Genomic DNA, 24,709 nt, shown 5'->3' on the forward strand with positions numbered 1-24,709 from the left:
TTCCTACATATCAGACAATCCAAAATGGATTCCAAGCAAGCAGAAAAACGAAATGCTTTTCAGTCAGCTATGCCTGTTTTACTTGAAAAAAGTTGAACAGAACAAAGCCAACACATCAAGAGAGGAAACACAGAGATGCAAACCCACATACATTTAGTGTCTGAAATGAAAAGTTTAGCCTGAACACGGACTGTGGTGGGGGGTGTGCACACTGGAACTAGCCTTAAAGCACAGAGACATCTTAAGTCATAAATCGTACTGCATGACATGCAGATTTAAGAATTTCCAAGATACTGCTGCCATTTGTTATCTAGGCACTGCTGATTCACTGTTTGCTTGCATGTGTTGAGAAGACCGTTGTCATGTGCAACATTCTGCATCCAAACTCAGCATCTTGTTTGCATTAGCGTGAACTTTCACCCAGTCCTGACTGATTGTGCTTTTTGCACAGGAAAAGCTTAAGATGGGTTTTAGAAATTCCTTTGTCAGCAGATTCTCCCTCCCCTTCCCCTCGTATGTACATATACACACAATCCATTGTACTTTGGGGGGGGGGGGGGAATGAGAAGAACAAAGCATTCAACTGATTCTCAGGACAACAGATAAACACGGCTGCATGGAGTCTTGATAACTACCAGTTATCTACACGTTTCATCCCCAGGACTGGAAGAACAAAGGGTGTCTGTTATTTCCCATGCTTCGACATCACCCAGCTGGTAGAACTGCTCCTTCTGGCTTGAAATCAGCTCATCTATTTGAGTCCACCCCAAACAGCAACTTTTGGCTCCCTCCTACTGTGAACTTGACTTGCCATCTAAACAGGAGGGCAGTAGCACAATTTGGCTGCCAGACATCACTACCTTCAGCTGGCCCTATATATAGATACTTTTTTTTTTTTTTTAAAAACTGTTCAGTACATAGAGTATTCGGGTATTGCTTTACGATTTAGAGCAGCAAAGTATTGGCCAAACCCCCTAAGTAATGGGACATACATACACTGGATATTATACATCATGTAGATTACAAACAAAGCCCACCAGCTCGGAGAAGAGTTGCCTCAAGTGGTAAGATGCGAGGATAATTTCCATCACCTGGCAATGACATCACTTTTCTCATCTGCCAATCCTGACAAACAGGTAAGAAGTTCTTAGACTATGAAAATCAGGCATCTGTCCTGGAGCTACTGGGACTGACATCACAGAAACATACAGCAAGAAGGGACGTTTTTACTGCCTGGAAGCCTTATGGCTGGTACCATCTGGAGGAATCTTTTAGATTTCTACATAGTTTTTGTAGACTTCAGTTGTTTAGGAGTGGTGACTACCTTGGCCCCAAGAAACAGCAGAGTCTCTCTGAAAGGAGGAGAGTTTTGGCTTGTAGTCATTCTCTTCTCATACTTTCAGTGAACCAGTTATATCCATAGCATTTCAACAGCAAAGTCGCATTTTTTGTGCTATTTTTTAAGTGAACCATATAGCTACAAGTAATTTCACCCTGCTGTTATCCACAGAGTCCAACTACTACAAGCTCAAGAACTTGAAGTCCTTGAAATCTTCCTGCGAACACCTCTACCAAACAGGTAACACTGACCTGTTCCTTTTGTGCTGATTACTGTACCAGTAACCTCTTCTTTCAGTTTGCCTAAAACATTTTAAATCTCACTTCTACTTCCCTTGGTTGATGGCTTCTTTGTCAGAACTATGTTTTAGTTAAGACTCTAAGGCTAAGATGAATTTTTTACATAGCAGGATTAGTAGGCGTAATATTACAGCTCCCTTCTAATAGGGAACTAGCAGATTTTTTATTTCACCTACAATATCTTCAAGCAAAAAAATTTCACCAAATCTCTCAAAAAAACATAAAAAGGACATCTACTCTCTATATAGTTTTGACAATACTGACAAAACAGAGCAATTATCAACAAGCAGTTATTTAAATACTGAGTATTGTGGATAACAAGAATTTTAAATGTGTTTTTAACCTGAAAAAAAGTATTGAGAATATACAAGATACCAAACCACTAAATACCAAACCTTAAAGGGTCAAGAATTTCTAGGCACCCAGGAGGCCATTTCTACTGCAGTTAACCATATATATGTGTGTGTGTGTGTTTGTATATATGGTTAGAAACCTATCTATAGATTAGTAACCTCGCTTTTGCGCAGTAAAGCTTTTACTCCGTAAAAACCTCAGAAGTGATGGGAAAGGAGTAGACTTGCTCTCAAGACAGCCTGAAGTTACTTCAGCATACTCTGAAGATAAACCCTAGGTGAGAAGGCTCCCAAGCATACTCCAGTCAAAGCCACTTGATGCATTTTGCACTGGGTATAGAAAGCCACACGAATTGGAAGTATGAGGAACCTGCAACTGTCACACTCATCTCACCTATCACATGAATATAAAGTTCCCTACTCAGCACCCAAAATGTAATCCAAACTATAATTTAAATAATCAAAAGATAAATATTTGTGTATAAGCCGATGACAAATTTCTAATAGGGTTAAGACTAATTTATGTCAGGGATATGTCTCGTGTTTATATGTTCTTGAGATGGAAAATCTAGTATGAACTGTTTGTGAGCATTTGTCAAGACCACGTCTCTGTAATGGATACTTAGGGCAACAAGAGACATTCGGAACAAAGCTTCTCATCAGCAGTATCAGAGTATCATGCCTCCTAACGTGTTGTAACTTTTTTCTTATAAAATCCAATTTTCTTAAAACTTTGGAAGAGCAGTAGTTTTTACCTGGCTTGACAATAAACAGAGCCCGTTTTGTTAGCCTCGCAATGGCAGGGAGGAATCCCAAGGGAGTTTCTCAGTGGAACTCTGCTTGGAATTTCATCAAGGTAATTAAGTATAGACCACTTCAAAGGGAGATGTGTCTACACCGATCACTGTAACATGCAGTACTGCAGAAGGGGAAGTCAGTACTTCAAACAGCATTTGAGTAAAATATGATTTTAAAAAACTGTACTCTACATGAAAAGGCACTGACAGAATATTCTAGCAGGCCTGCTTTTCATTTTTCAGTTAACATTATTTATGCCTATGTAGAAATATTTTTATACAGACAGCAGAACTTAGCTGTTAGCTCCAAATACCTAAGCATAATTAGAATGGTTTTAAAAATTAGTTATGCCATGGTTCGTAATCTTTTTCTGTGCAGACTGCAGGGCACAGCAAACTCAGATTGTCTTCTCTCTAGGTTACCTTAGGTAGTACCACACCTGAACTAGTCCCATGCAAATTCACAAGCATTTGTCTAGTGTCTCCAGCTCACATCATACAAACTACTTTTGTTGATGTATCACGCATGCTAACATCCTGGCTTCTTTCTTTGTTTGCTAATTTTCTACTCTAAAACCCCAAGCTTCTTTAGACAACCAAGAGAAAACACTTTTCTGTGCAGTACATATACTACCCTGAACATTGATTATTCCTAACAAAGTCCTCCTTCATGCTCACTGCCTCCCCACTAAAGATTTGCAAGTCAACTTCTCTCCACAAAAGCTAAGCCATCAAGATGATTTTACCCAGCTTGTCTGGTGCAGAAGGTAGGCTTGCACCATTGTTTGTCCTCAATCTGCAAGCACAAATGAGAAGTGTTTAAATGGCAGTATCAGAGAAATGACAATATTAGAGAAGCTGAAGTTAGCTGATGCTGCGAACTATTAACTAACCTAAGAAGTAGGGCAACTGACCACTATTTTGGCAAACAGGGGTTCCAGTTGTTTACATAGGGTCTGGAATTTTAGAAGGAAAAACAGAAGTTCACTTATCTTAATCCCAAAAAGGAATTTTTTTTGCTTGTTTAAACTAATGTGCAGCTCTGAATTTATAGCAACTACATCCCAACATCCACTCTTATAGACTCGCGTGAAAATATATTTTGGGACTGAGGTGTGAAGGCTCAGTGAATTGAGCCTTTGCCTAAGATGATGTCAGCCAGTTGCAAAACAATTCTAGGTGCAATGTCAGAACTGGAAGTACAAGCCAAAATGTCTGGCTCCATCTCGAGAGATCTAGACATAAGGCAATATTTCATTTGTAGGATCAAATACACAGAAAATATACCCATCTTCTACAACAAAGTCTTTGATGGATGATCAAATAGGTCATGTCTCCAATATACATCAACAAGATTCAGGGAGGTGTTTATTTGGCTTTTTTGCTTATTCTTAATACATTTCAGTTGTATTTTGTTCAATGAGCTTCAGACAAAGTATGCCATACTCTGCAGACTTCCAAACTTAGAACGCATGCTAGCGTTATGCACACCACAAAAAAAGAGAATGCTGCCTGTTCAATCGAGTATCTTCCTGCACTTAAGTACAGATGGAAGCAAAGCAGCTGCTGCCACTAATATCACAGAGCTGAAATATTTGAGAAACTCTGCTCTGTTCTCTAGGCTGGATATTCTCTTACAGACTTCAGCAAACTCAGGCAAGGTAGAAAGTAAATGCAAGTAGTGAGATGTTTTGTTGCCCCCCAACTTTAAGAAATTAAGATTTATGCAAATACCACTTTGTCCCATAATTGGGAAATAATGCAACATTATAAGTGCATGTTTTGCTTTACAGCACACAAAAAAATGTTCCATGCAAGGAACCAATGAACAATGCAATTTGCCAACCAGGTCACTAAAAGAGTAGTTGAAAAGAGTCCCGTCTGCAGCACTGGCTAATATTGAAAGAACAAGGAGGTGGAAGGATGAGGTAATGGAAATAGGGAAAGCAGTTTATCACTCCTCTCTCCCCCCTTCCCTTGTAGAGGGACTTTAATCTGAGCACACAGGAACAGTAGAAGACTATGTTCCTACTCATGACCTTTCTTTGAAAAAAGTGCAGTACAAAGCGTCAAGAAGCAACAGAAAAGTTGGGGGGTGGGTGGGATGAAGTCTGGCATTCCAACACTCCCACTCCCAGTTTAAAACTAGGAGGCAGACCAATTGCTATTTCACAGTCTGATGATTTGCTCTACTTTCCATGAACCAAGAATGCTTAAGAAGTTTTAAGCTTAATCTCTGTTTAATGTCTCAGGTTAATCATGTTAAGGAATTGTTTCTGGAATCCAATGTCATCAATGGCAGTAGTGGACCTCTTAAAGTGAACGTTCAGTAAGAAACAGAAAACTAAAAATCTCCTTGCTTCAGAAGATGAGCCAGAAGTCTTTTTCTTGAGCATTTGAGACAGATTAGCTTTGCATGTTTTATACATGCGCATGTATATTCAGAGAAATTACAAATCAGTACACAGATTACATACTTCTCTCCAACATCTATCAATAATGAGAAACCATCAGCAATTGTACTAAAGCATACTTATTTATGAATTATAAAAAGTATAGCTTGCTCGCATGGATTATAAAAATTATTGCAGCTCATGAAGCAATGAAACTACAGTATTATATACAGTTGTATGTACAGCCATAGGCATTTCCTTTTTTGTGATTGAAATACAGGAACGATTGTGCTGAATCAGCCCACAAGATAATGGATTTCCTCGCAATCCTCAGCGATGACAAAATAGATTGTTCTTCAGAGAAAAGCATACAACTGCCACAGGATGGACAGTTTCCCTATGGGAAATTGTTTCTCCATCCTTTTTAAGTTATTTGAGCCATCAGCACCTAACTATGATGCAAGGTTTATTTTTTTTGACTGTTTGAGAAAAGTTTCACATTTGGAGTCCATGACTGATTTGTATTTTAGTCTCCAATATAGCAGAGACCCTATTTCTGCAACATCAACTTCGCAGCCATACAGCCAAGTTTTCTGATGTCCAAATAAATCGTACTGCTTATAACCCCATACTTCCAAAAACTGCAATTTCTGCATTATAAAGCAAGTACATTTGTAGAAATAATTGGTGTAAGTGAAGAGAAGACATCATTAAGGGGATAACACTTCAATAACAGTCCTGAAATACTTCCCTCCTACATTTCCAAGCAAAACATGCCATTTTGAAGCTCCACATTGCTGTGCACGTCCACCGTCTGTAGGGGAAGAACTCACTTCACAGAACTGCAGAATTATGAAGTTGTTGAGGGACCCCTGGCTGAGTATCTATCAGAATCACCCCAGCAGGGTCAACTCGAGCATGCTGCTCAGAGCCAACACATGACAGGGAAGTGACATCTCCTAGGGTGAAGACTACATGACCTCTCTGAGCAACCTGTTCCAGTGTTCAATCACATGCACAGTAATAACATTTTCTCTTTCATTTAAATGGAATTTCCTGTATTTCAATTTGTGCTTGTTGCCTCTTGTCCTTTCACTGGGCTGGGATGAAAGCAGCAGGAGAGCCACAAATGGAAACTGCTACACATACAGGCAATGAAGCAAACAGGGAAAAAAGAAAACAAATCCATAAGTCATGTATATTAATTTGCTTTCAAGGGCAAGATCAATGTTTAAGTTAAGCACTGGTGCAACCTTAAAGGCACACCCTGCCCTGTTATAGAACCTCATGGGCCACAGCTCCCACTAAACTTCCATCCCATCCACCAAGGGAAAATGATATTCACTGAGTTTTCACCTCTGCAGGAGGATGCACTATAATCAAAAATTTTATTTGTTCTGTTTTGTAACTAAGTCATTACCTGACCAGATATGGCAATAATTAAAAGCAATGGAAATAAAAGAAGCAGTAGCCCTAAAAAGTAACACTATTTACATAATTGCCTTTTAAATCTGCTTCAACCAACTTCTCCACGCTCAGTTCTTCAGATACTGAAACGTCTCATTTGAACAGCTCTTAGAGATGCGATAATTGTGCTGGTAAAAAAGTAACCACTACCTGAGACCTCTTCATCTTTCTTAACTGATTTCTCAGCTCCTTCATCTCAAAGCAAAGTTCTCATCAGTGTTGCAGCTTCACTTTCCAAATCTCTGCTTCTACTATTCTCTGACAATCAACAAGCTTCTTCCAAATCACAGAATTTCCATCTAACCTCCATCCCAACCCTCCCTAGTAAAACCACACTTTTGCCTTCTGATTAAGATACTTCCCCAGAAGACAAGAGGAAAAAAACAAATCTATATCATAAGACACTGAAGCTACAGAAAATTTACTGTGAAAAGAAATGGAACTTGCCACGATAAAAACTAGATGAGAACAAGTGCAAAAAGAAACTACTCAAAGTGGGGAATTTCAGTACTCATTGTCTCAAAGAATTAAAGCTCACACATTCATGAGATCACATGTTATATTCCCACCTTATATCATTTCCCCCCCTCGGTTGCCTGCATCTCCTGTGTTTGCATACATGGCCTTTGTTTTCTTCCCCATACCTCACGATCCTATGGGCAGTTAGATGAAGCCACCAAGCTACACTCAGCATGTGGAAGTCACAAAGCAGGAGAAAGAGTTCAACACCTTATTACAGCCAGACATCATTGCTCTTAGTGGAACTCCATGCTAAAATGTCAATAGAAAATATTGCTCCCAGTTGCAGCCTAACAGTGGAGAAAAATATAACAGAAGTAAAGCAAGTTGTCTGCTAAAAACAAGAGAACATTCAAAAATCTATATTTGGCACCTTGATACCTTTGAAATCAATCAACTTTTAGAATTCACTGCTACACAATAATAAACATGGACTACAGCAAGATTTAGTGCGCTGCAAATTTTTATGGTTCACAAGAACATTTAGCTGCTCATACTGTTAATGCCAGAGAGACTACCGGAGGAGAGGCAATCTGATGTTTAAGATGTTAAGCTTTTTATGTCTCTGGCTCAACTCATAACAAATAACTTCACCCTCTCTAAAGTGATCAGATTCCTAAAGTGATCAGATTCCTAGTGATAAGATTCCAACCTCATTCCTGCTCCACCAGCCCTAGCGGCTTCTGCCCCCAAATTGAGCTGCTTCTATTGGCAAAGATCACAAAAGATTTTGCCCTTCACATGTAAGTCCTAGGTTATATTTCTTCCTGGTTGGCAAGATTGAACTGAATCAAAGGTGGATATGACGCATCCCAGCGTTGGTGCAGAGATGAGGCTGTCATACATTGACTTTGCTGCAATGTACTACTTCGCCCCCAGAACGGTAAGAGTTTAACTGCCTGCTGAAACATTTGTCTTAACACAGCCTTTGAACAGGACATTTTAAAGGTCTAAGTCCTCCATTTATTATAAAGGGTGCCTGGATGACTAGCACTGACTACGTACTTAACCTTTCAAACAGCTAGATTTATCCAGGATGAACGTCCTCCCAAGCCATTAGGAGGAAACTGCCCCAGCAAACAGATTCCCCCAGGCACCCAGCACAGAACCTCCTGCAGCAGCTGAAGCTTCTGGCAACAGCCAGGCAGGACAAGTTGAACTCAACACAGCCATTTCTGTATCTGTTAAGTGCCTCTCTATTGAGGATATATCTTATTTTCTCTCTGCTTCTCCTCAGACATCCATATACTTCCTTTGTTCTTCCTAAACTTGCTCGCTCTTCAGCTTTTCAATTTTGCACTCTTCCAATTCATTCTGCTCCTCTGTGCTTTCAAGAGCATTGTTCCTCCTAAACATACTTGATATTTCAACAGGCCTTTCTAAAATCAGAATTTCCTTTCTGCCTACCTACCACTATTAATGCTCACTCCTCTGCTAACTCTACTCAAACTACCACAGCATTAGAACAAAGAAGTGAATAAAGTGGTATAGCGAAGGGAGACACCTCTCCCCTTTATTAATAAACCTCTTCATATCCTAGAGTAGATTTCATGTCTCTTTTCATGCTAGTACCGACACCTAGTCCATATTTTTTACTAGCAAAATTATGGTGCTGCCAAAACAGTGATAAATATCAACTAACTCTTCTCAAGAAATTAACTTCTAAACTTCATCTCTTAAAAATAATAATTCTTCAAAATCTTCTAATGACTATTAGAGTGGGAGAAGCTATGAAAAGTGAAATCTGGCTGAAGCAGTTTCAAAGTTACATATCACATACAACTTTCTTGCATTTCATAATCACAAGGTAAAGTTTTTCCTCACCCTGAATTATGAAAACCTATCTAATCCTTCGGTATTGAAATTCTCCTCATGTGCTGAACAACTAGTACTACCAAAAAGGTAGTAGCAGTACTACTATATCTATTACTTTTGCCCAGGCAAAGCAATTTAGCCTCACTAGGTAACCTGAGCACAAGATCATAACATAGGTCAAGATTTTTATTACTACGTGGCCTAGCTAAAATAACTGAAATAAATATGCATATGCTATTGGTTTTCTAACCTGTAGCTAACGGTACTAAATATACGTGCGTTTGCATCTGTTCCATTGTTTCCATGCACAGAATGTGAAGGTGGAAGTACACAATATTTTTAGTACTGCACATACAAGAAACAGGCCATTCATTTAATTTAATTTCAGAATTGCGGCTATTCCTTATAAGCTTTAACAGAGCAGATAATTCAGCTAGAGCATCCCAATAGTAAAGCCACAAGACAAACATGCATCCCAGAGACAGAATATGGGAGAAAAGAAAGAGCATACTGACTATCTGACTCTTGCCAGAAGAGCAGAAACTCTGCATCATTTCACATTTGTAAAAATCTTTACTTCAGGCATTCACGACTTCCATGACACGTTTCCAACAATCTGCTCTAAAACAGGGGGCCACTTTACTACTGTGTGAAGTTTGTTGTAAAATGCTATACTTCTGTTCAAAACTTACTAGAAGTTACACTGGCTTTCTAAGGATTCTGTATACTGCATGTACACAATGTACTGAATATATGTATTGTATTTCTAATACTCTGAGTTGAAATAGAACATGAAACCCAATAATAGTTGCAAGAGACCCTACAATAAGCTGATTTAAGTTCAGCTTGGCTATACCCATTCTACGTAGAAACATTAAAACTAAGAGGTGAATGTATAAAAATCAAGTAGTAACACATCATTTGCAAAATCTGGAAGAAAATCCCAAGTTTCAGCCACTCTCAAATCACTGCTTATGATAGGTGGATTTTTGTCAGAAAAACGTAGTTACAGCTAAATCATTTCACTAAGGTTACATTGTGTAGATGAACCCATCAGAATGTGCATCTGTTCAGACAGCTCAGTAATTCCACCCAATTAATTTTTGTTGTTGCCACCAGAAGCACTAGTTTACCTTAGCTATCACTTTCTCATGGCCTACATGAAGTCAGCTGGTCTTATTCTAATTGCCACTTAACCCCAAGTAACATAGAATGAAAAACACACAAGCAACAAAACCTGAGATTACTCCAGCAAACACCACGACTGGCACCCTGTGCCAACCACAGGGATCTCATTCTGAACTGATGAAGCAGTCCCTGGACACCCGTGACTGACTCCTGAAACACCGGGGGTGATCAACAACTCCAACAGATTTTCACAGGATATTGTATCGACAACACAACACAGAATAATCAGTCTTACAATGCTTTCAATCACCTCCAGCTTCTCCCATGAATGGGAAACCACAGATTAATATTTCACTTGTCAAAGACTAAGTCTGTATGCTAATTTTTAAATCAGACTATTGCCATCCTGTCCCAAGACCTACTCAAATATTCTTCCCAAAAAAATTTTTGACAGAACTTAAGCTGCTTACAAGATCTTATTTCCCTTAAAAACCAGGGAATCCCATTTTGTACATTTAAGATACTAAAAACCCATCCAAAAAGCACACAAACTCTTTGTTTTTTATTAATTAAAAGTATCAAAGCTTAGATTTATACATCTATTCCAAAGAACTGAGACACCTTTTTAACAAAGCAACAACCTGTATTACAGTATGAATAGTGTCACTGTCCCCTTTTAGTAAATGGTTTCATTTCACCAGGGCAAGTTTTACTGTAACTCTTTCTCCCCTCTCCAAGTTTTCCCGTTCCATAACACTATGGAAATTCAACCTCTTGCTGTGAAAGAGCTTTGACAAACTGGCACATGGCCAACTTGCAACTGATACCACAGTTTAAATACCTTCCCAGCAAAGTTGCATAAACTTCAAAATACTCTGGGATCAGTCATTAAAATGTTTTTGTTTCAGTTACAATGCTAATGAAAACCAAATGTCTACGTTTATTTTAGCTAGCTTAACGGTCTAGGGACTTGGCTCAAGAGAATCAACCCTCATTTACCCAACTGAATAGATTGGTCACAACATCGTACAGCGATATGGATAATACTTTTAAAAGATTTAATTAAGTGTTTCAGCCACAGATTTAATTAAGACGACCCAATTAATTGTCTCAATTTGATTCTTCTCTAAAGTCTTCAATTACAGTGCATCTCAAACTGTGCATTTTAGCTGCAGGTTTACAAGGTTCCATTTGCAAACAGATTCAAGACCCAATGTTAATGTTACTCTACAGCATAAGCTCTTGCAAACTGCATGGATTTATCTGTCCAAATTGGGTACACGATAACAGATTCTGCCTGAAATTTAAGCTTTCCCAAAGTCTTTGCCTGTAAAACTCAATGCAGTGAAGTCTTTTGCTAAGTGTATCTGTATATTGATATACATGACACATTGAACAAGCAGGAATATTCTGGGTGGGAAATGGAGAATACAAAACGAAATGCTTTGTACAAACCTTTCACCTATGAGTCATGACATTCTGCTGCTGGTTTAATCTCTACCTTCTATAGTCAGGCCAACAAGTTACGTTGTTTTAATACAGGCTTCACAACCAATAACAAACTGATGCTTCGGCAACGTTTTCGCCGCAAATTCACTTTAGAATACTTGGTACATAATTCTCTCCAAAGCAAACAATATCAGAGTTCCGTTAAAACAAAACCAACATACGCTGACAAGTATTTTTCAAAAGGTCTGAAAACGCAGAAAAAAGTTTTCAATGACAACACTATCGACCATCATCAGCATCTCAAGATATTTAGATGTGCCACTGGTTTGCAACTAGCATTCAAACCATTCAACCACACAATTAGCGACAGCTGCTAAAAAGCCCAAAACATCAGGGAAAAGAAATGAAAGTTTAACAGCAAGGCTGAATTGAGGTAAGACAGAGTCTCTTGCTAAATATGAGGCATTACAATACATCCCTAGAAAGAATACCTGCCTCCCGGCACCCTACCCAAGCTTCCAGAAGGCTGCCACATCCTGTCTCTACAGACAGGGAACTTTAGTTCAAAGTTTTAATCCTAGCCTATTCTTTGGGACCAACTTCTCAAAAACCAATCTACTAAACATCAATCCACGTTCATCCCCTTCTGTAGTAAAATAATCACATCAAAGGCAGATTATAGAGCACCAGCAATACTGAAGAATTGAGTCTCAAATTCAGAATAGTAACACTGAATTTTATGCCTCACAGAAAAAGCCTATTTTTCACATGAAAAATCATTTGTAAACACTATGTGAGAAGGGAAAAAAGGGTAACAATTAAGCCCTCCCAAGTGAAGCAGAACTCAATACTTTCCACAGATTTGGCATTCTCATTTTACCTCTTTACCTCCTTCAGTAGTTGGTTCAAAGTATGTCGTACCACTTGAGCTGCTCCACAACGGTAATATGAAGAGCAGTCCAGCTTAGGAACAAGGTGGCTGCTCAACTTCCTTCATATCGACACCGTCACAGGAGCTGGCATCCCTTTGCAATAAGAAAGGAACATTGAGTTAGTATTTCATATTTTTCCCGACTGTGCATCTGAGGCTTCTCACCACACATTAAAGGAAATCTGAAAACATTTAATAGACATTGCTCCATGAATATTCAGGATCACAGAATGACAGAATCATAGGGGTTGGAAGGGACCTCATGAGATCATCGGGTCCAACCCCCCACCAAAGCAGGTTCCCTAGAGCAGGCTGCCCAGGTAGGCGTCCAGACAGGTCTTGAATATCTCCAGAGAAGGAGACTCCACAACCTCCCTGGGCAGCCTGTTCCAGTGCTCCGTCACCCTCACCGTGAAGAAGTTCTTTCACATGTTGGTGCGGAACTTCCTGTGCTCCATTTTGTGGCCATTGCCCCTTGTCCTGTCCCCACAAGCCACTGAAAAGAGGTTGGCCAAATCCCTCTGCCTCCCACACTTCAGGTATTTGTAAACATTAATAAGATCCCCTCTCAGTCTTCTCTTCTCAAGGCTGAAAAAGATCTTGATGGCTAGTAGCATTAGCTCTGGAAGCTAGCCAGCTGTTGGGTCTGGCCAAGAGGACTGATGCAAAATGAGGTAATCCAACAGACGTATGTAGCTCTTTGGGTTTTCTTCCCCTGTCGCTAGCTCAAGTGGCTTTTCTCACTATAGCACTATTTCCAAGTATCGAAGACAGACATATGGGATGATCCAAAAAAATATAAAAAGACACTTATCTAGAAATCTACTTGGAAAAGAGGCTTGAAATTGAACTGCCAAAGAAGCAGGCTAACCCAAGAGCATTTGGTCACTGATGATTAGCAGCAGATAGTTGGTATTGCTGAGCTACAACTTAGCATCATGAAATAAGCATGGACTGCACAAAGGAAAAATCTCCTATTTTAAAACATCTTGCTGAATTGAATGAATTTGAATGAAAATGCAAAACTGGGAAGCCGCATTTCTCAGTAATTCCAATTATTACTCTAGTACCTTCATTTAATCCTATACATGTAATAATGGCTCTTCCAATTCATATTCACTTTCTTCCCAAAGAAGTAGAACTTTGTCCAAGCAAACTGGACTACATTTTGCCTCACTGCTCTGTGAAATAAAGTTTTCCCCACGCACTAGTGACTGGATGTTTGGCTAAGAGAGGAACTGTACTAGTCATGGGAAGCAATTGGTACCCAGCACTGTGCTACACTTGTGACGAGAGATCATGCCCAAGCTTCTCCCTGTAGAGAAACTTCCCTTTGCCTATGAAGAGGGATGGGACAAAGCCATCACAACAGTGGAGTTCCAGAATGATATGTTTATCTTGACATGCACACAGGGCTCAATTTTACCAAGAAAACTGCAGTTAATTATTTGCCTCATTAACATAGTCAACGATCTTTTATGGGGCTGCTTCTTTAATGTGTTTTTCTTCCTTATTCTTCTTTCACTTTTCACATAAGGACATTCACCTTTTCCACTATGTTACCTCTTGACTTTTGGCTTCTCTTTCAGCTTCTTCTGACAAGGAAACTAACCATGTGTCCTGTAGGAGTTGTTAGCCTTGTCCTTAAGGACTGTACAGCTTAGAGTAAGACAGCAGTATTTAGTCTACTTGTATCTTCACTATAACAAAGATGAGGTTTAATTCCTTCAGCTTTCAAACATATCTCCTTATGTCTCGTCCAGCGTGACCTGGGAGATGAGCAAGTTACCATTTGACTCCTTTGTTAAACGTGCACTTTTCTTAGTGGGTACGTAATAGCAGGGTCTGGCAGGCTGTGCAGGTAGTTTGCATGGGCTTGAAAGTCAGCACACCATTCTCTGAATCAAGATTTGAGTGCTTGCATGAACACATTCATCTTTGTCATACTTATTTTGGAAGAGGAGAAAAGTAAAGTGGGAGTTAGGAAGAAGCTAAGCAGATGGTTTAAAAAGCAAAGAATAGACCCGAAACATACTTTGAGTGTTGTGTTATGCAAGAAGGCTCTCCCAGGCATTTAATCTACGCATGCAGCAGATTTATGGTTTAATTTTCTTGTTATGCCAGCTGTTAGCCAGGCAGAAGTCACCACCCCCTTTTCCCAGATCACAGGAAAACTTAGACCTTCCCTTGCTTCATGAAGATGCATAAAACCCAGCAGGTTTTACAGTGGCAATGCTGCATTCCTTGGTTCCTGGGCTCTGCACGTATATCGTCTATATATTTAAATACTAATTGACATGCCTCCAAAGTACCACAGGGCACACAACTACACTTATTTTACTGCAGAGCAAAGCAGCAACCTAGACACACACCTGGACAACTAAAAAGCTAGTACAAAATGAAGATACACACGTGGACGTCTCTGCATTAACTCATTCCCTTAATCCATTTTTCAAGTAGACAGAACTTACGTTCACCATCCAGTTAACTCCCAACGAGAACAGCATCATTTGGACACAGAACACTAATTTGAGAACAGCTAGCATGAACCTTCTCTCCTTCATTCCTCTGTAAACAAACATTAAGATCCTGACATATCCATGGCAACTTGTGCTGTGGAAACCAGACTTCAACATAACCTTTTAAAAAAATGATGCCAGTTCTTTCACACACAATACACCGAAGGAATTATAAACCCCGTAGGGTGACACTGTAATAATAAATTTGAATGTAAATGTCAGCGGAGACCTAACTTAAAATCCACACCTGCAGAAAGAAGCCCACAGGGATTTCAGTCTGATGCTACCAGTTTAAAAAAGCTATTTCATTGCCCTAAAGACCCCACCCACCCTCTCATTCTTCAACACTACTGATTTGTCTAAGTAGCATTAAGTCGTACCAGCATGCCCCCAAGTCTCTTAAGAGCGTTCAAATTTTAAAAAAATCCATAGGAAGGTTTTTATTGCTACAAGTTGCATCAGTTTATACAGATACAACCTCCTCACCAAAGAAGGCTAGGCAATATAATAGAACTTGGATTCCAATAAGACTTAAATTCTGTAAGCTTTCTGTACCCTTATCAATCTTGAATGAAATCAAGCAACTGTGCCATACAGTTGAACTCTTTGACGAAGGACTCATCTTTAGCAGTAGTGGGGAAGAACAGAGCAAAAGAAGAAAACAGGCAGCATTTTCCATATACAAAGATTACGGGAAATATGAACAGTAACTCTACTGTGATGGATATTTTTAAGCTACTGGAATTTTAACCAGTTCTTCTTTAACCCGAAGACACCATAACAGATGAATTCAAACAACTTAAGAATCCAAGAATGAAAAAAAACCTTGAGCTTACATACAAGCTTTTAATGCAAAGAGATACGTATCTGAAGAATTTTCATACCTGTAGTTACAGAGAAAAATTAATCCTTAGAGCATTACATTCTTTGCGTGGAAAGCAAGGCCAAGAATTAAACGTGCCCTTCAGCAAATCATAATTTAATGCCGTATCTAAGATGAAGATGCTGATGCTGACAGTTCTGTCTCCTATGCCCCAATTCCTGGTGCCAGGCTGCACTGCCCCTTATTTGTGCATCATAATTGCTAGTTCCAAGAAGAAGTGCATGCAAGATAGAGGCTGGCATCTGCTAATGAGGGAATGTTTTGTTTTATAGCTCAATTTTAACTGAGTAATGCAGTCTGAAATCTGAGTTTGGGATCAAACTTACCATGGGGTTTGATGAGTGTAATTTCTGCCTTATCCCCAAAATTCTGTGTGAAGTTGAAAACATTTTTCTGGAAGTTTTTAGCCACTGGTATATGCACTTAGCATATCAATTCAATATTTACAGTCATGAAGTGGAACTGAGCCAGAAGATACATAAAAGTATTTTCCCCATTATGCAATATTACTTTTCCTTGAAGGGTAGGGAGTAGAAATGAGGGAGTACAGATGTGCTATTTTGATAGCAAGACGCATTAGCACAAAATAAGAAAATGATTAATATGGACCCAATGCTATTAACTGCTTGGATACCTTTTTAATTTGTATGGCCTAGCTTCCTAGAAGCTAGCCAGGATTTTCTAGTGCTATAAAATAAAGGTTGGAAAAAAGTTCAATAAATCAGCTAATCCATGCTCTCAAAACTGGATTAGAAAAGCATGGTCTAGACATAGTTAATCCATGCCTCAAAAGGCACTCTACAAATGGAAATACCATAGCCTCCTGTACCAATCTGTTCCAATGATTCACTTTTTTTCCTAGTATCCATTTATACATCTTTGTTGCAGCTTAAACCCATTACTGATGGTTCAATCTTTAGAATGACTACAGTGAGTACTTCCCTTTTCTTTTTTTTGATATCTGAGTTGAACACAACTCTTCCTTATCCCTATACCGTTCTGTTATAGAAAAAGTGTTCTAATTTTTTTTAATTAAAAATATTTTTCAAGACTCTTCTCTTTATTTGCTTCTATACTCTAGAAGTAATCTAGCTTTTCCTGAGGTAAAATGCCTAAACCTTAAGTAAAGGACTGTCACATCATTTATAGAGTTATCCTGTTTGTGTTTTTCAGTATATCTGGCTTTACTTGAAACATTTATGTTAACAGAAGCACATCCAGTTTAACTGCAATATTCCCCATACCCTTTGCATAGAACTCATTCTTCCACTGTCTAGTTGTACAGAGATCATCAATAAGGACAAGATCCAAGGTTCTCTGTTTAATCTGAAAGGCATATTCTTCCCCAGACTACTTTTCAAGCTTCTTCAAACTATTCTGAACCCTAAATGTTTTCCAATACACAGGCAGTGACCCCCAGCTTGGTATCATCTGCTGCTAAATCTATACAGCCTTAACTTTTCACTTAAGTCAAAATTAGTGAGAGAACCCTGCAGAGACCATTCAGTCTAGACAACCTTCTGGTCTGACATTGATCCATGGAACTATTTAAAGTTTTTCACCAACTTTATGGTACTTAGGGAAGCACCTCCCTGCTTTTTCATATAGGTAATATCATTAGAATAGCCTCATTAAACTAAAAACACATTAATGTCTCCCAAAGCCACAAGAACTGATAGCATATTAGGGAAGGAGATTTGACTGCTTGACAATTTGGTTTTGAGGAAATCCACATTTATGTTCATTTACCACCTTTGTACTCCACCCCCCCCCCCCCCCCCAAAAAAAAAAAACAACTTATAAAATAGTTCATATTTATTCCTGTGTTTTCGCAAATAGCCTGCAGTTCCCTGGTAGTTCTGGGCCATCTCCTTAGATGCAGGTACTTTCTTTTCTTTGCTTTTTTTTTTTTAAACCCACCCCTCTTGAAGGAATTCCACCTGTTTATATGGAAACTAATACACCTCTGCAGCCAGAAACCAGATGAAGCAAAATAACCTTGGCTGAATTTCTCCCCTTGTTCAGATAAGAAAAATAATGGAAAACACAAAACTGCTTATCTGAGGAAAGTTCATACTTCTGTTTCTGGAGAAAGGTATAATTGCAGTTTATCCGTGGTAAGCTTGTAGCAGGCCACTTCCTTATTACTCTTGTCATCAAATAAACTGTTCTAGAAGTACACTACCCCGTGCCCTTGAACTGCAGTAAACTGATGATGTCCTGAGTATCAAATATGGCAAACAGACAGACAGCCCATAGAAGAACACTTTCTGAAGACAGGAACACCCTAGTGTAAACAGCTTAGTTTTAGGTGTTGTACAGAACAATGCCTTTGTATCATGCTTCTCTGTAATTTAACCACATTGACCTTTTAATCTTTATTTTAAAATTAACATGCCTTTACCTCTGTGTCAGAGCTATGACCTCAGCCAACATGTGCTCTTAACCAAGTTTATAGTGAAAAATCTGTACTTCCATTACAGCATGAGAACACAATAAATATATTTTTCTGGAGGAAAAGAAGTTCACCCAAGCTAACCTTTTCCAAAAAGGTTGCAAACAAACGATTTCTTCAAATACTTTCACCACTCAGCTCTGCTATTAGTTGTCTGCACCTTAATTTAGTAAACATGCAGCACCATCTTATATTCAAGTTATCAATAGTCCAGTCAGGTAAACTGGGAAAACAAAGCCGTATGTCAGATGGAAGTGATCTAACTGGTCACTAAGTAGTTCGCAAACGCTAAATGACATATTTTTGCCTCCTGTTCTGGTTAAGCTGCACTGATTGCTCTTGTGTACATCGGACCACGTGTAGAGCTCATTCAACTTGCGAACCATAAAGATAACCAAAGCAAGTAATTTTTTGCCATCTTAGCAAATTGTGTGGTCTTCGGCCATGAGCCTATCAGCATCAAGAATCTGCAAAGAAGGAAGCAAAACCACATTTCTGGGATGCATGCTATGGCAGAAATTTCTGATTTGTACTTCCCGACAAACGCTGTCATCACAACCTAGAGCATCACCCACAGTAAGAGCACAGCTGTTGCACATGGCAACCATATCTACAACTACCTGACTTTCAAATTATAGATAAGAGTCACAGCAAGCTAGTCTATACAAGTCTTAAATTCACTGAAATACAAGATAGCAAGGAGAAAGAAGAACTTACACAATGGAACAAAGTGGCTGAATCAGTTCCCACCACCTAACCTGTCCTGCCCCCTCTAATAGACACAGGTGCTGCCTTCTGCCCATGTTTTATCACACTAAAGAGGCAATTGCCAGAGACTATCCAGTAGCAGCTCATACATAAATGAATACTTATTAAGAACTACCAACATAAATATTTACTTTGTTCAGTCTTTTTGCTTACTATTAATTGTTTTCTACTCTGCCCTGGTCATTCTAATTAGTTAGAACTGTAATACAACGCAGAAAGTTTGTAACAAAAATATGAATACATATTCCCAGTGAAGGTAAAGGAGATACCACAGAATATTCTCTTAACAGCATTCACAGAAACAGCTTGCATTAAGCCTTGAAGCGCAAAGCAGCATATTCGTTTTGGGCTATCATTCAGACCCACTATTACCAATTTGCTACATTTCAACTCAGAACCTCTGACACTAAGGTAGCGACTGCCTGCCTACCGCTTCTCTCAAAGGGAGAGGGCAATACTGAAAGGTAGGGTAGACAAGCTGGAGCTCAATTTTTGGCGGGCCTCAAAAATAGGAAGAAGCCTCAGTATCTCATAAGCCCATTATTACAGCTTCAAGTTATGTTCTTCACAGATTTAGCAGCCTAAGTTATAAATGCAGCAAGGAACTTGGAACAGTATATTCAAATAGCCTTTGGGTGTTAGAGGAAAAGATGCCAATTTAATAAAAAAACATGTTTGGCGCAAGCAAACAGAAGCTAGCCTCTCCTGCGCAGATAAAGAAAAAAGTTAATTTATTTCTGAAAGTCAATAATCTCTGTATGCATATATCATCAGTAAAGCTGAGACAGAAGGTAGAGCTTCTGCAAAGCTAAGGAGGACCAAGTCCCCACAACCATCCACCTTCTTTACACTTCGGTAATGAAAATCTGTTTCCAAAAAACTGTTTTAAAACCCCTCTGTTTCACCATAAAGCACTTGGGTTTGTACAGCTTAGCATTCAAGGCAATAACAAACAGCCATGTGACCTTTTGTGGAAAGGCCACGGAAAAAAAAAATCTGCCTGGAGTTTGTGTTGGCTAGGCAAATCAATATACTTAGTCATAACTCAACAGCACTACTTACAAAGCGAGTAATTGTTTTCCCACTGATGCCATCTCTACCACTTTCAGACAGAGAACAAGTTGCCAAAGTCCTGCGTTCACAGGGATCTTAAACTGGCTTGGCCTCACAGAAGATTAAGCATAGAAAGACAGCTCACTGATGCAGCCGGTCAGCAGATGTCCTGGAAAGAGAGTTACAGGGCCTGGCCAGCCACTACACTGCCTTCTTCACCAGCCCTTATGTATAAACATCACCCAATGATATATTTGCTAATACTATATTGTTCTTAATGCAAGTTCTCCTTTTTTCTCCCCCCCACTGTAAACTTTCACTATCAAAAACTTACACGACGACTAATTCAGGCCTACAAAACTTGAATTTTTAGGGCCTCAGACTTTACTTTTACAAAAGTAATTTCAAACCTACGTTAATAATTCTAGTTTTAATTGCTCTTAATTCTATTATGTTTTTATAAGGGTATCAGCATGACATACATTTCACATGATTTAACTTCAAAGAGTTAAGATTAAGTTACTGAATTCTTGCAATACCTGCTGGAGGTTTTTTTTATGGTATTAAAGAAACTATCGACAATAAGTGAGAACACATGTTTCAGACTAGGGTAAAGTTTATTCCAAGAGGAAAAACTCCCTTCAGCTTTATATAATTATTTAAAACAGCATACATATTAAAATATTTTAACTTATGTATTCAAACTATGTGACACAGCACTATGAAATTTTCTAAGCTCAAAACATCATAACCACTAGAATCTTTAATTACTCTTAGTTCTCAAAATCCCCCTCCTTCCTTCCACCTAAAGGTAACTGCACTTCATCAAGTTCTTGTTCAAGTCTAAGAACTGTTGCCCAATGTGGGTGTTTCAATATTAACTATTTCTACCTTCAGAAATGGCTCCCATCAGCCACATCGCTGAGCAAAGTAACTACTTTCAGACAACAGAAATGTGAAAAGAATCTTAAGACTTTTGGGCTCACTTTAAGTCTTCACTATCTTCAGAGAGAAATTATCTTCATTCCCATCTGTAGGCAACAAGCACCCACAATATCTTACAGTTAACAGCAATGTGTGTAACTCAGAAGAGCACAGATGAGGCCCCACAAAAAAATGCTTCAGTTCCAGCACTCCCTGCAGCACAACTGAAATCTGAGCTGCATCATTCCACTCACATTCCAGGTAGAATAGATTTTATGTTTACAAAATACATCTTCTCTAATCTCACTACTGATGCTCCATCCTGTATATAAATATTTAGTCACAGACAGGCACTTCACGAAAGGCAGCTTGAACACATAACAGTGGAAAATGCATCTTCCCTAAGTTAAAAATGTAGAAAAATGTGTATGTTACACATACAGTTAAACACGACACTGGTTCAGAAGCCTTAAAGAGATATGCATGGAAAGAATCAATTTCTTACATTAGTCATTATTTCCAAAATATTTTTAAAGAACACTAATTGATTAAACAAGTACAAGTCAGAAGATGATTATATTGCACTTGAACGTTCAAACTTGAAGTCATGCTCATCAATTCTCTTCAAATGCTCAGAAAAATAGCAAACAACAATTTTGAAAAGCAAGCAACAAGCACAGTATTAGTTGTAGCAATACGACTTACTGCCTTTGAGATTTACTCCTTGCTACAGCTCCAACAGGCACGCTTTATGCTTTCATAAGGATGGCAGCGACATAGAGAAATATCAGGAAGTCTAGAACAGATGACTGTTTACAGCCCTTGACCAACCTTAGTCACATAAAGGTAACAGATAAGAATCTCTGGCCCTCTAAAGCTTTAATTCTGTAACAATGCAGAAATAACAGTAGTTCAATTCCTGAATGCCGTGGCTCTGCACAAGAAGGCACTATTGCTTAGAACGCACGCTTGATCTTGGAACGTAAATGTTTTCAGATGACAAGGAATACATTTCCTCCTATTAAAGCAAGGACCAGCTCATTACCATTTATCTGCATGTCAAGATCATTAACAAGGAGAGACTACAGAAGAATAAAACACAGTATCCATCTGCTAATAGTTATGGCTTAATTCAGTCATTTTTATTAATTTGTGCTACAAAGCACCAGAATTATGTTGTGCTAGAGACAGCACAAGAATGGTTTTATCATGCTGTGTTTGCCTGTTTCTACAAAAACAAGTTGGTGCTATAGATTAAGATACACAGCAAGACCTTTCTTCAGAGACTCGAAAACAGAAGGCTAACATAATTTCCAGATGTAGGCTGAGTCCACCAGTCTACCAGATCCCAAGTTTTTCCACCTTTACCAAAGAAAGATGTGGAGGGAGGAATAAGAAAAGGGGGGCCAGAAAGCATATAATTCTCAACTTTTGGAAGCTGAGCACACTGCAGCTACCACTTCAGGCTCCACACCACCAAGGACACCCCGCTCCAAGGGTACCCACACAGTTCCTCTCACCCTGGGCCACACGTTGTGTGCTGTCTCTATGCCACAAGGCCCCCAGGTCTGCACCTCAGCACTCCAGTTTCTCCTCACAGCACCAGACTCTGCATGCCCCTGTTCACACCTCCACCACCTTCCCCATAGATCCTTTCAGATCTATTTCTACCTAATTTCAACTTTGCTGCCAATTGGTTACTCCTTGTCTCTCTCGTCAACGCCACCTTCCCTCCCCATAGACCTTTATTCCTGTGAGGTCTATGCTATCCCATATCACCAGCAGCAACTTTTAATCTCTTTTGATTCCACCCCCTCCATTCCCAGCACCTTTCCTTGCTTTCCTCTGCCCAACTCATCCAGTCTGATTGCTTCTGCTTTTACATCTTATCCCTCCCAGTCCACCACCTGACACAGGCTCTCCTTCCCACAACCTCTCAGCCAGATTGGACCAGATGATCTTGGAGGTCTTTTCCAACCCTAATGATTCTGTGATTTGTGTTAATATTGCACACTAGAGAATCTCTCACAGAGAAAGAGAAGCCACACAGATAGCAGAGGATACCCTAAAAAAAAACAAAACACACCTTTTACTGTTATAAAGTTTCTTCACACATAGCTCGTGTTTTCCTAACCAGGGCATCTTCCCTGTCATTCCAGTTTTCACCAAGTCAGATGGATCGCATTCTTTGATGCCTAGAACATTTCTCAAAAACTCTTGATTTGTCAAATTTGGTGTTTCAAAAGTTACTTGATAGATAAATGCACACCTTTGACTACTGCAATACTCAAAATTCGGATGGAAATTTCATTTGCTGTTCTACCAGCATCAAGACATGCAACAGCAGCATCAGTGTATTAAACCTTATTAAAAAGAGATCCCCGTAGAAAGGTAAGTTACTGTAACAGAGCTTTCATTTTTACAGTAAAGCTAAAAAATATTTTGTTTATAACAAGACATCAATCCGTCAATAGCTATTTTTATTAAAAACCTCTGTGTCAGGCAAGCAGGAGTTGAAAGTTTTGGCTATTTTAGCATTATGGTCTCACCAAGCATATGATTTAGAGGCTACAGTCCACTCTCTCACACCAAGCAGTAAAAGCAACCTGCTTTTTTAGGACAGAAGAAAAATCCCTTTTTTCCCCTCCTTAAATCAGAAAGAGCATTTTCACACCTTCCAAGAGTGTTTAATTTTTGTTGCACTTCACACCAAGGCACAGCTGACTCTGTAAAAGCTGCTCACAGGAAGCCACACTAAACTCAGAAATACCATATGGTCACTGAACAAGAAAATAGCCATGGTTACAAAACCAAATTAATTCCATTGATCACTTTGAAGAGAGATAGCAGCATGCTTGCTAATTATCTGAGGTGCTTATTATGTATTTCAAAGTTTGAAAGTAATTCTATACTTCTACCAAAGCTAATAAATCAGTCATCTCTGTTAAAGGCTTAGAGGAAAAGTAAAGCTTACTGCTCAAATCTATGGTTAACATATGACAAACATTACTATGAAAGCCATTCAAAAAGTCTCCTCATGGGAAAGGGTAACATTATGAGAACTAAGTGTTTTCACATGTTCTTTTTACCTTTGTTCTTTTATAGTCTTATTTTTCACCTCTTCTATGAGAAGATTTTTTTGGAGGCTACTAAGCTGAATTCCATCTCTTTCTTCTCAGGGCCCTTTGGGACTGCTCTCCCCCTATCAACATCTTTTGTTCCTGCTACAGTAATGCTCTGATCAGTCAAAAACAGCTTCAAGTGGCTTCCTCCAACAGAATGAGGAATTGGTAACAGTAGCAGATTCAGAAAGAAGAGGTAAGGGGGAAAGAAAAGTCAGTTAAAGGAAAAAAAAAAAAACTACTTTCTCAGCAATGTTTTAAAATTAAGAACAAGCAAGCTTCCTCCTGAAGTCATGTCTCATCAACTAATTAGTCAGAAAAGGCAAAGTCACTGGTGTACACGCAGGAAAGCCCAAACCAGCACGACTCTCCTCCAGGCTCAGAGCAGGTGAACAACCACTGGTGGTTTATCAAATTATAATGCAGAAACAGCCTTAAATCTGCTCTAGTGATTTTCAAAAGCAGATTAAAAAAAAAGAAAACCCCAACGGCCGC

At 39.0% G+C, this 24,709-nt stretch overlaps 1 protein-coding gene and 1 long non-coding RNA gene across 10 annotated transcripts in view; one reads left to right on the forward strand and one right to left on the reverse strand.

The window, feature by feature from the left end:
- Positions 1 to 24,709, reverse strand: part of DISP1 (dispatched RND transporter family member 1) — an 88,918-nt gene that overhangs the window by 62,780 nt on the left and 1,429 nt on the right. For 2 of the 9 annotated variants that reach the window (XM_040551807.1, XM_040551808.1), the window contains exons 2-4: positions 21,798 to 21,888; positions 20,178 to 20,337; positions 12,448 to 12,584 (exon numbers count right to left, since the gene is read on the reverse strand). The gene's annotated coding sequence lies outside the window, so the exon portion shown is untranslated. Of the gene's footprint in view, positions 1 to 12,439; positions 12,585 to 14,961; positions 15,037 to 20,177; positions 20,338 to 21,797; positions 21,889 to 24,181; positions 24,358 to 24,709 lie in introns of those variants that run through there. The other 7 variants (XM_040551809.1, XM_040551810.1, XM_040551804.1 and 4 more) reach the window with 5 other exon arrangements.
- On the forward strand, positions 1,063 to 24,709 carry LOC121067384. Its single transcript, XR_005818273.1, has 3 exons — positions 1,063 to 1,579; positions 23,252 to 23,483; positions 24,272 to 24,709. It is a non-coding gene; the product is annotated as an uncharacterized LOC121067384 (long non-coding RNA).

Source organism: Cygnus olor, chromosome 3 (assembly GCF_009769625.2).
Source record: "Cygnus olor isolate bCygOlo1 chromosome 3, bCygOlo1.pri.v2, whole genome shotgun sequence".
Taxonomy (NCBI): domain Eukaryota; kingdom Metazoa; phylum Chordata; class Aves; order Anseriformes; family Anatidae; genus Cygnus; species Cygnus olor.